General features: G+C 44.1%; 1 protein-coding gene across 1 annotated transcript in view; it reads left to right on the top strand.

Moving 5' to 3' along the window:
- Positions 1 to 3,866: 3,866 nt before the first annotated feature.
- Positions 3,867 to 13,861, top strand: part of HAPLN3 (hyaluronan and proteoglycan link protein 3) — a 93,216-nt gene continuing 83,221 nt past the window's right edge. Inside the window, exon 1 of the mRNA XM_069766227.1 lies at positions 3,867 to 4,147. The gene's annotated coding sequence lies outside the window, so the exon portion shown is untranslated. The remainder of the gene's footprint in view (positions 4,148 to 13,861) is intronic.

A 13,861-nucleotide genomic window follows, 5' to 3' on the forward strand; every position in this document is an offset into this window, starting at 1 on the left:
CAGGAGAAATTGGACCCCAGTAATTGTTGCGCAGTTTGTCCTGAGTATGCTGGTACCCCATATGTGGGGGTAAACCACTGTTTGGGCACACGTCAGGGCTCGGAAGTGAGGGAGCACCATTTGACTTTTTGAATACGAGATTGGCTGGAATCAATGGTGGCGCCATGTTGCGTTTGGAGACCCCTGATGTGCCTAAACAGTGGTAACCCCTCAATTCTAACTCCAACACTAACCCCAACACACCCCTAACCCTAATCCCAACTGTAGCCATAATCCTAATCACAACCCTAACCCCAACACACCCCTAACCACAACACTAACCCCAACACACCCCTAACCCTAACCACAACCCTAATTCCAACCCTAACCCTAAGGCCATGTGCCCACGTTGCGGATTCGTGTGAGATATTTCCGCACCATTTTTGAAAAATCTGCGGGTAAAAGGCACTGTGTTTTACCTGCGGATTTTCCGCGGATTTCCAGTGTTTTTTGTGCGGATTTCACCTGCGGATTCCTATTGAGGAACAGGTGTAAAACGCTGCGGAATCCGCACAAAGAATTGACATGCTGCGGAAAATACAACGCAGCGTTCCCGCGCGGTATTTTCCGCACCATGGGCACAGCGGATTTGGTTTTTCATATGTTTACATGGTACTGTAAACCTGATTGAACACTGCTGCGGATCCGCAGCCAAATCCGCACCGTGTGCACATAGCCTAATTCTAAAGGTATGTGCACACGCTGCGGATCCGCAGCAGTTTCCCATGAGTGTACAGTTCAATGTAAACCTATGGGAAACAAAAATCGCTGTACACATGCTGCGGAAAAACTGCACGGAAACGCAGCGGTTTACATTCCGCAGCATGTCACTTCTTTGTGCGGATTCCGCAGCGGTTTTACAACTGCTCCAATAGAAAATCGCAATTGTAAAACCGCAGTGAAATGCGCAGAAAAAAACGCGGTAAATCCGCCATAAATCCGCAGCGGTTTAGCACTGCGGATTTATCAAATCCGCAGCGGAAAAATCCGCAGAGGACCAGAATACGTGTGCACATTCCTAACCCTAACCCTAGCCCTAACCCTACCCCTAACCCTAACCCTACCCCTAACCCTACCCCTAACCCTAACCCTACCCCTAACCCTACCCCTAACCCTAACCCTAACCCTACCCCTAGCCCTAACCCTAACCCTAACCCTACCCCTAACCCTAACCCTATTCTAACATTAGTGGAAAAAAAAAATGTCTTTATTTTTTTATTGTCCCTACCTATGGGGGTGACAAAGGGGGGGGGTCATTTATTATTTTTTTTATTTTGATCACTGAGATAGATTATATCTCAGTGATCAAAATGCACTTTGGAACGAATCTGCCGGCCGGCAGATTCGGCGGGCGCACTGCGCATGCGCCCGCCATTTTGGAAGATGGCGGCGCCCGGGAGAAGACGGACGGGACCACGGCTGGATCGGTAAGTATGATGGGGTGGGGGGGGACCACGGGGGGGGGGGATCGGAGCACGGGGGGGGAATCGGAGCGCGGGAGGGGTGGAACGGAGCGCGGGGGGCGTGGAACGGAGCACGGGGGGCTGGAATGGAGCACGGGGGGGTGGAACGGAGCACGGGGGGGGGGTGGATCGGAGTGCAGGGGGGGTGATTGGAGCATGGGGGGGTGATTGGAGCACGGGGGGAGCGGACACGAGCACGGGGGGGGAGCGGAGCACTGGACGGAGGGGAGCCGGAGCAGTGTACCGGCCAGATCGGGGGGGTGGGGGGGCGATCGGAGGGGTGGGGTGGGGGCACACTAGTATTTCCAGCCATGGCTGATGATATTTCAGCATCGGCCATGGCTGGATTGTAATATTTCACCCGTTATAATGGGTGAAATATTACAAATCGCTCTGATTGGCAGTTTCACTTTCAACAGCCAATCAGAGCGATCGTAGCCACGAGGGGGTGAAGCCACCCCCCCTGGGCTAAACTACCACTCCCCCTGTCCCTGCAGATCGGGTGAAATGGGAGTTAACCCTTTCACCCGATCTGCAGGGACGCGATCTTTCCATGACGCCGCATAGGCGTCATGGGTCGGAATGGCACCGACTTTCATGACGCCTACGTGGCGTCATGGGTCGGGAAGGGGTTAACAAATATTTAATAGGTTATTGTAGAGTAGGGCCCTGCCAAAAGTGTCTACCGTGTTATGGTGGCGGCTTAAAAAATCTTTTGGCCAAAACAAAAGCTGCTAGCTATATGTGTGATCTGGTGATTGGGAACTGTTAATGTGTGATAGGTGAGAAGTGGAGTTTTTCCAAGAGAGAGCGGTGGGACTGTGGACAGTTCGAGGGGTGGAGCCTGGAGGCGGGGCTGGGGTGGAGCCTGGGCGGAGTCTCAAGGGGGCCCCGAAAATTTTGCCAGTATGGGGCCCCGAAATTTCTAGTGGCAGCCCTGGCTCCCACCAATGACTGGCAGCTTCCTGCCTATGCACAGTGTACACAGAAAACTGCTAATCAGTGGTATGGGCGAGATATACAAAGCTCAACATTCAGAGAACAGGTGGATCTGACTGCAGCAGAGAAAATAGTGATTTCATCAAAACTACAGCAAGCAGCCCAGTAAGTGACACATCGTTAAAATCAGGGTCTCTGCCCCTACATTATGCTGGTCTCAGATGGGGTAGCCAGTTCCCTGTGACAGATTCTATCTGAGTAATATAACACAAGCAACAATGAATCCCATAGAGCTTCATATTAATCTTCTCAGCATTGTTTGCTCTGTTACTCCCTGCCTGAAAATTGGGGAACAATAGGTTCTCAGTAAGAATACAACAATTTTGGTAAAACTGGTATGTTCAGTAAGGCATTCCAACATGCATCACTGGACTGAATGCCAATACTCCTCTCATCTATAGTGCTGCCCTTATGCTCATGTCTGTAAAGCATTCCCAGCCAGCTAGGTATCACATTGCCTTCCACCCAGTGAAAAACTTCCTAAGGGTATGCGTACACGTCAGGATTTCTTGCAGAAATTTTCCTGACAAAAACTGGACATTTCTGCCAGAAATCCGCATGCATTTTTTCATGAGTTTTTGACACGTTTTTGGTGCGTTTTTTGTGCGTTTTTCCCAAATGCATAGAATAGCGGGAAAAACGCAGAAAATCCGCAAAATTAATGAACATGCTCCTTATTTTACCGCCATGCGTTTTTTTTCCGGATGCGGATTTCATGTGCACACAACATGCAGAATGCATTCTAAATGATAGGTTGCAAATGTATGCGTTTTTAATGAGTTTTTATAGCGCTTTTATCGCGAAAAAGCCTGAACGGGTGCACATAGTCTAAGGGTATGTGCACACGATGCGGATTTTGCTGCGGATCCGCAGCGTTTCTGCAGCTGCGGATCCGCAGCGGTTTCCCATGAGTTTACAGTACCATGTTAACCTATGGGAAACGAAATCCGCAGTGCACATGCTGCGGAAAAAAAAACGCGCGGAAACGCAGCGTTTTATTTTCCGCAGCATGTCAATTCTTTGTGCGGAATCCGCAGCGTTTTTACACCTGCTCCAATAGAAAACTGCAGATGTAAAACCGTAGCGGAATCCGCAATAGAAAACGCGATAAATCCGCAGAGGAGCTTTCTACGTGTGCACGTACCCTTATAGTGCAGCTACCACCACCCCCTGCCTGCAATGGGTCTGGATTTCCTTACCATGTACCCCATGCATGCAGAGCAGAGTGCCCAGGAACCCAGCAGGTGCCCATGTAATAACATGCCATCTGCAATACATCACCCACATCTAATAATCCCAACTTTCCTAGGTATAATGCTTGGCAGCCACATTAACCCTGTGCTGGAGGGAATGAGTGCAGTGGGTGAAGCAGTGTAAGGTTACACTGTGGAGGGTGATGGCACATGGATGGCTGCGGTCACTGGCACCCACCCAATCCCCACCTAGCCATTCACAGCAGCCCTGGAAGGGGGCATGTTCTGTATGAAGGGGCTGTATCTCAGAGCTGACTTGGGGCTTGGCTTGTGCTGACGTCCTGCGCTTCCACTTTACATTCATTAAGCCTGGAACCCAAACATTTTACTACAGAGCTGCAGAGCCAGTCACAGAGGAAGGTGCCCATCTTCTACCCTGCTTCATCCAGAAATGTGAGTACATGATTCACTGTCCGCTCAGATCTCCATCCTCTGCATGTGCATGAAATGTTCTCTACTCAATGGCTGTATGTTCTCCTGAGCACTGTGGACCCCAATAAGTGCTGCTCCCAGCAGGGCATCAGTATTAGCCCCCCATGCAGATGGGTACAGCCCTCTACCCCTGCTGCTGCCAAGTGATCCCTGTATCTAGGTCATCCTACAATATTGACATTCTTCTTTCCCAACATTTATATCTTGTTTTCTATTATGTCTCTGATCATATACCACAAAGGATCATCCTCACACATCAGTGAGGGTCGCAGTCTGGGGTCCCCGCCACACAGATACTTTAGGGACATTTTATACCAAATGATTCTGTCCTAAAGTTAGGAGAGTATTGAACAAAAGAAGTCTTGTTCCCTGCGATGCTTTCCACAAAGAAGACAAGTATGAGAGGGACTCGGATGCTGTCATTGATGGCTCTCACACTCAGGGCTGCACTCTGCTCCTTTTACATCTGATTTCCCTTCTTTCCACTTTCTCATTGTGAATTGTACATTTCACCTACTATTCCAACCAGATGTCAGCTGGTTACCCAAGAGATGGGAGGACTATGAGAATGTGTCCCCCTCTGCTGGTGTGACTGGAAGCTGTGGATTCCTAAGGTTTCATGTCTACACATTATTAGCAGTCCCACTTTCTCTACCGCAGATCAACCATCAGATTTCATCTGGAGCTCTGCCACATTCTGGGAGGTTTCATCTTGGTTGATTTTTGTGGTATGATGGAATTATATTAGCAATCATCACTGCAGCCGGTCCAACATATTTCACTATCACTAGTAGAATGAATGGCATTTTGCACTCCTGACATTTTTCATCGGTTACTAATGATCTGTTTGTTTTTTACCACTTAAGATCCAACTTTAGTAACTCATTAAATGAACGTATCATGTATTAGTCTGGCTTCAGCGAAGGCTTCTAGATGTCACGTGAAGTAACCTAAGGGTATGTGCACACGATGCGGATTTTGCTGCGGATCCGCAGCAGTTTCTATAGCGTTTACAGTTCAATGTAAACCTATGGGAAACCAAAAACGCTGTACACATGCTGCGGAAAAAAAAACGCGCGGAGACGCAGCGGTTTACATTCCGCAGCATGTCACTTCTTTCTGCGGATTCCGCAGCGGTTTTACAACTGCCCCTATGGAAAACCGCAGTTGTAAAACCGCAATGAAAACCGCAGAAAAACCGCGATAAATCCGCAGTGGTTTTCCACTGCGAATTATCAAATCCGCTGCAGAAAAATCCGCAGTGGACCCAGAATATGTGTGCACATAGCCTAACAGAGCACTAAGTGACACCCAACTTGCTAAAATATATGGTGATAAAATATGATCCTGCTAGTATCAGATACTGGAGCTGCAGGAGGACGGAGGCTGCATGCTCACATAGCGTGGGCGAAAAAAGACATATGTCCATTAAAGGTGGTATATATATATATATATATATCTTAACTGCATGTATTGCAGCTAAGAAATAAAAATCATTTCTGCTATTGGGCTTTATTATAAATTTTAATTTTACCTTTAGCTCTTCGAACTTCACTGCACATTCACCAGTGATGGGGACTGCGGTTAGAAACCAGCTAACGGGCGCTCAGAAAAAGAGAGAGAAAATAATTACTGAGCTCACTGATAGATTCTCAGTTAACTGGTTATGCAGCCAGCAATAGCTGTCGAAGGCAAACAGTGGAAATAGTTTACTGAAACCCAATTCCAAAAATGATATTATTGCCAAATTCATTCATTTAAATAATAAAAATAAATAAAAGTTCCCAAATATGGACAACCCCTTTACGTTTAACCATGGAGGGGAAATCTATCCATGTTTTCATGTATGCTTTAGATCTACGCTTTATAGACGTCTTTGACTGTATTTTACCTGATGAGCAGTTTATGTGTACAATTGTGTATAATATACTTTTAGAAAATGGTATCAAGAAAATAATAGACTTCATAGAAGCATTTTCCTCTGTATCCTCTGGCCTTATGCATTCATAGTTAATTAGAACCCCCATAATGACAGGCCGCTAAACCTACTTTTATGTCCTTTTGATTCTGTCATCAGATCAGTGCAGCAATAGTCAACATTTTGCCTGTCTGGCAGAGGCAGTATGGTTGTTGTGTGGGATTCTTACAGTACTTAACTTACTGTTAGTCTTTGGAGGACTCGTCTATTTTCAGCCTCCTAAACCCATAAAAAAGGCAAGTAGACATAGTAATACTATACCTGCTAAAGCTTTAATCACTCAGATCTGCTCTTCTGACCAGATATTAACACTATTTAATTTACAAATCTAAAGCTTGTCTATTGCTTGGATATTTTAACTTTATTAAAGGGAATCTGTCAGTATGATCAACCCTCCTAAGTAGTCTATACGGGCATGTAGGTCATAGGAATCTGAATAAAATGATACCTTGATATATACGATCCTATTTTTCACGTACGTGCACACGTTGCGGATTTTCCTGCAGATCCGCAGCGGTTTTGACGCTGCGGATCTGCAGCTGTTTTCCCTGAGTTTACAGCACCATGAACACCTATGGAAAACAAAATCCGCCGTGCGCATGCTGCGGAAAAAAAACGTGCAGAAACGCTGCGTTGTTTATTCCGCAGCATGTCAATTCTTTTGTGCGGATTCCTCAGTGGTTTACACCTTCTCCATAATAGGAATCCGCAGGTGTAAAACCGCATGTGAAATCCGCACAAATACCGCAAAAAAAAAACGGTAATTCCGCAGGTAATCCGCAATGCGGTTTACCTGCGGATTTACCAAAATCAGTCCGGAAAAATCTGCAGGACTTTCCGCAACGTGTGCACGTAGCTTTATTCCAGAGAAATCCTTGTTATTCTCATATGTAAATGAGTGGTGAAGATCAATGGGCCGGACACTGATCTGCATGAGACTCTGCCTCCAGAGATTATTGTAAGGGCTCATACTCATTTGCGAGAAAAATGGACGAGTGCAATCTGATTAAAATCGGACCAATAGGTGACATCTCATCTGCGATTTTTTTTTCTCAGCTGAAATCGGACTGAGAAAAAAATTGCAGCATGCTGCGATTTGCTGCGTATCTCGGATGAGACTCGCCAAAGCAAGTCAATGGGTGCGAGAAAAAAATCACATGGCATGCAGACCATCCGTTTTCCGTCCGTTTTTTACAGATACCTTACCATTCTGTGGCATAGAACACTGTGAATGGTCCTGTAAATGATTGTAGAAAAAAGTAGCAGAGAAAAAAAACGCATTACATACGCATGTCATACGGATGCTATGTGAGAAAAATCGCATTGCACTCACATGACACTCGCATGGCACTCATCCATTTTTCGGGCGAGATTACGAACCGTTTTTTTTCTCGCAAAATGGTTTGAGCCCTATATGAAAGGATGAGATACCAGGGTGAGACAAGTAACTAACAGAGAACAGGAGAACTAAACTTTGTCTCCTCGTAAACACATTTACTGTAGCTCTCACAGCTCTGCTGTATTACAACCGTGTCCGCCTGTGAGATGGAAGCTGAGAGGAACCTGCAGATGAGTCAGGTATAATCACACACAGCTCTGCAGTGAGATCAGGAGAGCAGAGAGCGGCCATTACACATCACACTGGTATTGAACCCCTTCATTTATAATAATCTCTGGAGGCAGATTTCATGCAGATCAGTGTCCGCTCCATAGTCCTGGAACAGCTCATTTACATATAAGAAAAACACAGATTTTTCTGGAATAAGACATCAGATCACAGATATCAAGGTAACATTTTATTCAGCTTCCTATGCCCTACGTGCCCATATAGACAGCTCAGGAGGGTTTATCCTTCTGACGGAATCTCTTTAATGGCTTCAATTTCACTTTTTGTAAACCACACAGAGGGAATGAATAGGAGCCCAGTGTGCATGGACCACATTATGTGGGAGTGCCAGAAAGAATCTTCAAACGTCTAGCCCTCTGGAAATAGATGAGTTCATAAGAGATAATTCTAAAGATAAATGAAGGGTGAACATCTGCATTGCACACCAAATCCCTATAACGCCCGTCATTACAGTTTCCTTTCTGGATTTCTAGTATTTGTAAGATCTGCTTGTTGTAGAAAAACCCTATTCTCACTTTGAAATATTAGAGGCATCCTGTGACCCGAGTGGTGCCTGTTCCATTAAAGTCAATGAATTCCTGCCGAAGTTTTCAGAATTTTCATTCCGGTTCCCAGCCCTGGTGCCAACACCTTTAAAACATGGATCCTTTCTCCACTTAATTTTCGGTAACCCATAAAATAAGAGTGGGTTCATAATTTGAGATACCCTTTAATATAGATATATACATTTATAATAACATATTTTCTTTTCTGATAAACTGGAGCAGTGCTAAAGGGGGTGCAGAAATCTTGAACTGAGGGGCCAAGAAAATCCTTCTAAGTCATATGAGGAGACTAGTGCCATAAATAATATGTAGCAGTTGTAGGACCTTGTTTCAGATTTTACATTCGGGAGACCTGGAAGAGTTATTCCCCAAAAACACATTATATCCTATCCATGAAAAGGGGGTAACTTCCTGATCTCTTCTGAACCCCATAAAGGGGCTCTGCAGCCCCTTCCTAAATGGCACTCATTGACTATGGGACTAGCCAAGCGCTATGTTGAGACCTCCAGTGATCAGCAAGTTATCTCCTATCCCATGGATAAGGTACATCTTTTTTTCCCGGGGAATTACCCTTTGATTTTACGAATCTAAAACATATTTAGACACTGCTGAGCAGCCATAGATAATAATAGAGATGGTGCCGGGTTTGTGGACAGTTCTAATGGAATACACATGACAGAATTCCTTATCCTTAGAGCATCCTCTTCTGGAATGATGGCAATTATGGCAGGGGGAGGTGGTCTGACCTTGATGTGTCAGTCTCTCCACTTAAAATTCCTTGGGAAATACCTCTGTTGTCCTGGTTATACATTGGCCAGCTTTATCTTCTTTCATTTCCTTTTGGTTCACATAGGTCAATGTGCCTTTACTTTTATAACCCAACCTTTTTACTTATTCTGCCATTGTTAGGAGAGGTGCGTAAGAACCATTATATGTAAGAACCATTATATGGGGACACGCTATAGTGCGCCAGTGGGGATGATGTGGATCGCAGTGTTGCCCATTGTAGTGGACATACTATGTAATTCAATACTCTTCCTGTAAGATTGTGTGAAATGTGAGGGACTGTAAAGAGATTTCTCTGGATCGTTTGGCTCCAACATAATCTGTAGTGCTGGATATGAATCACTCATTTCAGTCTCTGTCCCTAATGTGGCCCCCTATCTAATCACACTTATATACGCCATTAATCACTGTGGGCCCACTCCTTTTGACCACCATACACATGTACTGTCTGCCATTTTATTAGGGAGAGAGGAGTAAGCTGCAGCTACAAACATCTAACTGTGACTTGCCTCCTCTGAGAACAAAAGCCTTAAAGGTTATCCAGGACTATTTTTTTTAAACTATGGGCCTAAAAACTAACAGGCAGGTACTTACTAACTACCTGCCTGTTGTACCTGATACCGAAACATGGCGGTCACCTGGGCCGGGACAAGGTATTTTGGTGACCTGGGCAGATGAAGCCAATGGTACCTTCACCCCAATTCCTGCCTTGAAGCAAAGAAGTGGGTCAGAGACTATGGTGACAGTCCTTGCTCAGTTTTTTACCTCAGTATTTGCCAAAACCAGGAGTGGGACAATCAGAAGAAAAGTCTAATAGAAACACGTCACCACTCCTGTATTTATCACCCATTCTTGATTTGGGCTTACAATTATTGAGGTAAAAAGTCACCAAATACTCAATGTGTGAATGTGGCCTTAGCATTGCAATTCATGTACTGCACCTTCAAAAACACAAGTTTAAAGCAAAATAACAATTATCCTTTGCAAGGAGGCTTCAAATCCACGGGTGCAAACAGCAAATGGACTTCTCACATGAATCAGTGCAGCTTTCAAAGGTGTGTGAATTTCTGTGAAACTGCAGTTTTATGCAAAAACTGCATGGATTTTAACAATCCTATTAAAACTGGCTGACTTGAGGTAATGGCACAAGTTGGCGCACTTCACAGCTGTATTAACTCCTTACTGGCATCTAACATGCTGTGTATGTCATATGCTGTCTTCTTGTCTGTCTCGGAAGCCCATATCTTTCCTGGAAGATGATTGCTGTGCTAATCAGCCATCATCTGCCTCTAAAAACAAAATAAACATTTAACACAGTCTGATTTAAAGGGAATCTATTACCTGTTTTTTGCTATGAAATTTGAGAGAATTATGATCTGGACACAGAAATTCTGATTCCAGTGATGTGTCACATACTGGGCTGTTTCCTGCAATTTTGATAAAAATCACCGTTTTTCCTGCTGAATATCTAGCAGTTCTCTAAATGCTGAGCTCTGTACAACCCCGCCCCCACCACTGATTGGCAGCTTTCTGTGTACACTGTACAATGACCGAAAGCTGCCAATCAGTGATGGGGCAGGGTTACACATAGCAGGAGGAATTCATGGCACGAGACACCCAGTCGTCCAGTGATTATCTCATTATTATTTTATTGAAACTACAACAAGCAGCTCAGTAAGTGACACATCACTAGAATCAGGTTCTCTGTCCCTACATCATGCTGTTCTCACATTAAATAGCAAAAAATTGGTGACAGATTCCTTTTAAACAACTGGTCATTTTCTGATGACAGCTTCTCTTTAAAGGTTTTTTTTTTTTGCCACTTTAAATGTTATTCTCAATAGTCACACCGTGGAGTAATAAACAAATATCTATATCACCCATTGGACCAGCTCTGCTCCTCCGCATTTGCTTCTGTGTATCCTGGCAGTTTTGGGACATCAAGGGGGACATTGCTGTGACTGCTGGAGGCCTGACATTTAGTCCATACAGGAATGTGTGTCTAGATAAGGCTGCATGATAGATATCGAGCATACACTGAACTTAACCCCTTCAAGACCCAGCCTATTTTGACCTTAAAGACCTTGCCGTTTTTTGCAATTCTGACCAGTGTCCCTTTATGAGGTAATAACTCAGGAACGCTTCAACGGATCCTAGCGGTTCTGAGACTGTTTTTTCGTGACATATTGGGCTTCATGTTAGTGGTAAATTTAGGTCAATAAATTCTGCATTTATTTGTGATAAACACGGAAATTTGGTGAAAATTTTGAAAATTTCGCAATTTTCACATTTTGAATTTTTATTCTGTTAAACCAGAGAGATATGTGACACAAAATAGTTAATAAATAACATTTCCCCCATGTTTACCTTACATCAGCACAATTTTGGAAACAAAATTTTTTTTTGTTAGGAAGTTATAAGGGTTAAAATTCGACCAGCGATTTGTCATTTTTACAACGAAATTTACAAAACCATTTTTTTTAGGGACCACCTCACATTTGAAGTCAGTTTGAGGGGTCTATTTGGCTGAAAATACCCAAAAGTGACACCATTCTAAAAACTGCACCCCTCAAGGTACTCAAAACCACATTCAAGAAGTTTATTAACCCTTCAGGTGCTTCACAGCAGCAGAAGCAACATGGAAGGAAAAAATGAACATTTAACTTTTTAGTCACAAAAATTATCTTTTAGCAACAATTTTTTTATTTTCCCAATGGTAAAAGGAGAAACTGAACCACGAAAGTTGTTGTCCAATTTGTCCTGAGTACGCTGATACCTCATATGTGGGGGTAAACCACTGTTTTGGCGCACGGCAGGGCTTGGAAGGGAAGGAGCGCCATTTGACTTTTTGAATCAAAAATTGGCTCCACTCTTTAGCGGACACCATGTCACGTTTGGAGAGCCCCCGTGTGCCTAAAAATTGGAGCTCCCCCACAAGTGACCCCATTTTGGAAACTAGACGCCCCAAGGAACTTATCTAGATGCATAGTGAGCACTTTGAACCCCCAGGTGCTTCACAAATTGATCCGTAAAAATGAAAAAGTACTTTTTTTTCACAAAAAAATTCTTTTAGCCTCAATTTTTTCATTTTCACATGGGCAACAGGATAAAATGGATCCTAAAATGTGTTGGGCAATTTCTCCTGAGTACACCAATACCTCACATGTGGAGGTAAACCACTGTTTGGGCACATGGTAAGGCTCGGAAGGGAAGGAGCGCCATTTGACTTTTTGAATGAAAAATTATTTCCATCGTTAGCGGACACCATGTCGCGTTTGGATAGCTCCTGTGTGCCTAAACATTGGCGCTCCCCCACAAGTGACCCCATTTTGGAAACTAGACCCCCCAAGGAACTAATTTAGATGCCTAGTGAGCACTTTAAACCCTCAGGTGCTTCACAAATTGATCTGTAAAAATGAAAAAGTAATTTTTTTTCACAAAAAAATTATTTTCGCCTCAATTTTTTCATTTTCACATGGGCAGTAGGATAAAATGGATCATAAAATTTGTTGGGCAATTTCTCCCGAGTACGCCGATACCTCATATGTGGGGGTAAACCACTGTTTGGGCACTCGGCAGGGCTCGGAAGAGAAGGCGCGCCATTTGACTTTTTGAATGGAAAATTAGCTCCAATTGTTAGCGGACACCATGTCGTGTTTGGAGAGCCCCTGTGTGCCTAAACATTGGAGCTCCCGCACAAGTGACCCCATTTTGGAAACTAGACCCCCCAGGGAACTTATCTAGATGCATATTGAGCACTTTAAACCCCCAGGTGCTTCACAGAAGTTTATAACGCAGAGCCATGAAAATAAAAAATAATTTTTCTTTCCTCAAAAATGATTTTTTAGCCTGGAATTTCCTATTTTGCCAAGGATAATAGGAGAAATTGGACCCCAAATATTGTTGTCCAGTTTGTCCTGAGTACGCTGATACCCCATATGTGGGGGTAAACCACTGTTTGGGCGCACGGCAGGGCTCGGAAGGGATGGCACGCCATTTGGCTTTTTAAATGGAAAATTAGCTCCAATCATTAGCGGACACCATGTCACGTTTGGAGAGCCCCTGTGTGCCTAAACATTGGAGATCCCCCAGAAATGACACCATTTTAGAAACTAGACCCCCAAAGGAACTAATCTAGATGTGTGGTGAGGACTTTGAACCCCCAAGTGCTTCACAGAAGTTTATAACGCAGAGCCATGAAAATAAAAAAAAAAATTATTTTCTCAAAAATGATCTTTTAGCCTGCAATTTTTTATCTTCCCAAGGGTAACAGGAAAAATTTGACCCCAAAAGTTGTTGTCCAGTTTCTCCTGAGTACGCTGATACCCCATATGTGGGGGTAAATCACTGTTTGGGCACATGCCGGGGCTCGGAAGTGAAGTAGTGACGTTTTGAAATGCAGACTTTGATGGAATGCTCTGTGGGCGTCACGTTGCGTTTGCAGAGCCCCTGATGTGGCTTAACAGTAGAAACCCCCCACAAGTGACCCCATTTTGGAAACTAGACCCCCAAAGGAACTTATCTAGATGTGTGGTGAGCACTTTGAACCCCCAAGTGCTTCATAGAAGTTTATAATGCAGAGCCGTGAAAATAATAAATACGTTTTCTTTCCTCAAAAATAATTATTTAGCCCAGAATTTTTTAATTTTCCCAAGGGTAACAGGAGAAATTTGACCCCAATATTTGTTGTCCAGTTTCTCCTGAGTACGGTGATACCCCATATGTGGGGGTAAACTACT

This window comes from Ranitomeya imitator, chromosome 4 (assembly GCF_032444005.1).
Source record: "Ranitomeya imitator isolate aRanImi1 chromosome 4, aRanImi1.pri, whole genome shotgun sequence".
In the NCBI taxonomy this organism is placed as follows: domain Eukaryota; kingdom Metazoa; phylum Chordata; class Amphibia; order Anura; family Dendrobatidae; genus Ranitomeya; species Ranitomeya imitator.